The sequence below is a fragment of the Chrysochloris asiatica genome, unplaced genomic scaffold (genome assembly GCF_000296735.1).
Source record: "Chrysochloris asiatica unplaced genomic scaffold, ChrAsi1.0 scaffold00001, whole genome shotgun sequence".
NCBI lineage: Eukaryota > Metazoa > Chordata > Mammalia > Afrosoricida > Chrysochloridae > Chrysochloris > Chrysochloris asiatica.
The window spans coordinates 60,778,908-60,781,750 of NW_006408519.1; the positions used below are offsets into that span (position 1 = coordinate 60,778,908).

The window sequence follows — 2,843 nt, forward strand, 5'->3', positions numbered from 1 at the left end:
TCAATAAAGCACAGGTAAACATCTTTCTGATATTCTCTGCCTTCAGCCAAGATCCATCGGACGGACATCAGTAATGATATCCCTCATTCCAAAGCCTCTTCTGAGTCCAGCTTGAACCTCTGGAAGTTCTCTGTCCATGTATACTTGCAGTCGTTTCTGTATTACTTTTAGTAAAACTTTACTTGCATGGGCTATCAAAGATATTGTCCGATGATTTCTGCATTCCGTTGGGTCACCTCTCTTTGAAATGGGCACAAATATGGATCTCTTGCAATCAGCAGGCCTGATAGTTTTCTTCCAAATTTCTTGGCACAGATGAGTGAGTGCCTCCTGTGCCGCCTCACTTTCTTGAAAGCTTTGAACAAATAAAAACTAGAGTTCCACATGAATAAACATACATTTAAAGAGGATTTTTTTTCCCCTTGGAAATAACGGCAAAGTTAATTAGCACTTCTTCGTTAGTATTTCAAAACTATTAGACTAATGAGACCACCGAATTACTAGAGTATGATAATAACATTAAAATTGATGTTTGTTTAACACTGGCACCAACGGAAGTGAGAAAGCTCTTTTAAAGTTTCTTTCAAGTTTTTGGACATGAGTCAATGTTTACCAAATAATGTTTAGGAAAAATCAGCATGCAGGAGAGAGGTGGATATGAAAATAGCACCTGGGAGGGAAGCTTTTTCTCTTTCTCTCTCCCTCTCACTCATATTCATTCTGTCTTCCTACTACTATTTTCTCTCTTCCCCTCTTTCTCTCTCTAACACACAAAACAAATATTAAAATCTCAAGTGCTAACGGACTTGAGGAATCCTCGTGTGGACTGCAGGTTAATGCGCTGGACTGGAAAATCGGTTTGAACCACAAAGTGGCAGTTCAGGCTCACCAGCCACGCCTTGGAAACCCTATGCAGGGTTGCTATGGATTGAAACTGACTCTGAAGGCACTTAACAACAACAACTCCCTGGACGGCACTTAACAACAACACCAAATTTATTAACCATCATTGTGTTGTAGTTAAATGCCATCGAGTCGGTTTTTACTCAGTGACCCTGGTTAGGGTTTCCGAGAAGCGATTGGTGAGATTGAACCACCAACCTTGCAGTCCAGAGCATTAACCCACAGCACTACACCAGGACTCCAATTTATTAATTGGCAATGCAAAATTTTAAAGCTGTTGCTAAGTATAACAAATTCATGTTGGCAAAACTGGAATATTTTCTCCTTCCATATCCCAAATTATCCTGATGGTGCTGTGGGTTAGGCACTGGGCTGCTAACAACAGGGTTGGCAGTTTAAACCTGTAAGCTGCTCAGAGGAAGAAAGATTAAGCTGATTTCCAGTCTGAGAAACCCTAGATAGGGTCCCTACTGAGTCTGAATCTTCTTCACAGCAGTGTTTTGGGGTTTGGTTTTGGTATACCTCACATTAGGAGTCCTGATAGCACCATAGGTTACACGTTGGGCTGCTAACCACAAGAGAGGCAGTTCAAACTCACTAGTCACTCCTTGGGAGAAACATGAGGTTGTCTACTACTATAAAGATTTACAGCCTCAGAAACCCTACATAGGGTAACTATGAGTCAGAATTGAATTGATGGTAATAGTTTGGGGTTTTTTGGTTGTTTTTTTTATGTACTCATAATTAAATTACAGAGTGAAACCATTGCCCTAAGTTTAAATGAAGATGGTACAAAAGTTAGTTAACAAAAGACTTCATAGTGCTTTGCAGAGTAAGCCTCACACCCCATCTCTACGGAGGAGCTGGGGTTGGAACACTCAAAATCCACTGTTCAAGTTCCTTCATCTGGAACTGTACTTGAGGGAACACTGCTGGTAATATGATTCACATTATCTAAAAGACATAGTTTTTTCTTTGTATTTGTGAACACATTAAATTATTATCAAGACTTATTTGCCTAAAAATGATTTTGTTTAAAGTGACTATGCCCAATTCGTCATCTTTCAGATATGTTATCAGAAGGGACCAGTCCCTGGAGAAGGACATCATGCTTGATAAAGTGGAAGGTCAGTGAAAAAGAGGAAGACCCCTAACAAGATGGATTGTCACAGTGGCAGCAGCAATGTGCTCAAGCTTAACGATGGCACAAGACTGGGCAGTGTTTCGTTCTGTTGTGCATACCATAACTTTGAGTTGGAACCAACTAGATGTCACCTAACAACAACAATAATGTCCAATTCTTTGGTCTGTTAAGAATTACATAGAATTTCCAAAGATGAATTTTATTTCTCTCATTTCTAAGTTTTAATCAAAACCATTGCCTTCTAAGTTTTAATCAAAACCAGACTTCAAGTATTGATAAATTGTAAGGGCTAAAAATTATATATGTATCATGAAACACATGATATTATCTCAATTATACTTCTAAAGTGAAATGAAAAAAAGTGACTTGTAAAAGGAGCTAGAAAAGAGCAAAATACCACTTGTTTCTGATCAATTAATAAAATATCATGGATTGACTCATACCCAAGTCCATTTAGTAAATCATTTAAAAGGTATATAAAAGAATAGTAATTCATATTGATTAAACACAGAATGCCTTAATAGGCCTTAAATAACTAGTTGGCAGCAAGTCAATTTCAATTCATGGCAATCCTATACACACTAGCATAGAACAGTGCTCCACAGGATTTTCAATGGCTAATTCTTCTGCAGTAGATTGCCAGAACTTTCTTCCAAGTCCCCTCTTAGTACACTCAAGCCTCCAGTCTTCTGATTAGCAGCTGAGCACATTAATTGTTTATACCCTCAAAGCCTCCTAATAACATACAGCCACGAGTTCCTTCCAACTCATAGCAATCCAGTCAGAAAGAGGAGAA

The 2,843-nt window shown here is 38.6% G+C and overlaps 1 protein-coding gene across 1 annotated transcript in view; it reads right to left on the reverse strand.

The window, feature by feature from the left end:
• Positions 1-2,843, reverse strand: part of TPD52 (tumor protein D52) — a 49,724-nt gene that overhangs the window by 25,302 nt on the left and 21,579 nt on the right. The gene's annotated exons all lie outside the window — the stretch shown is intronic.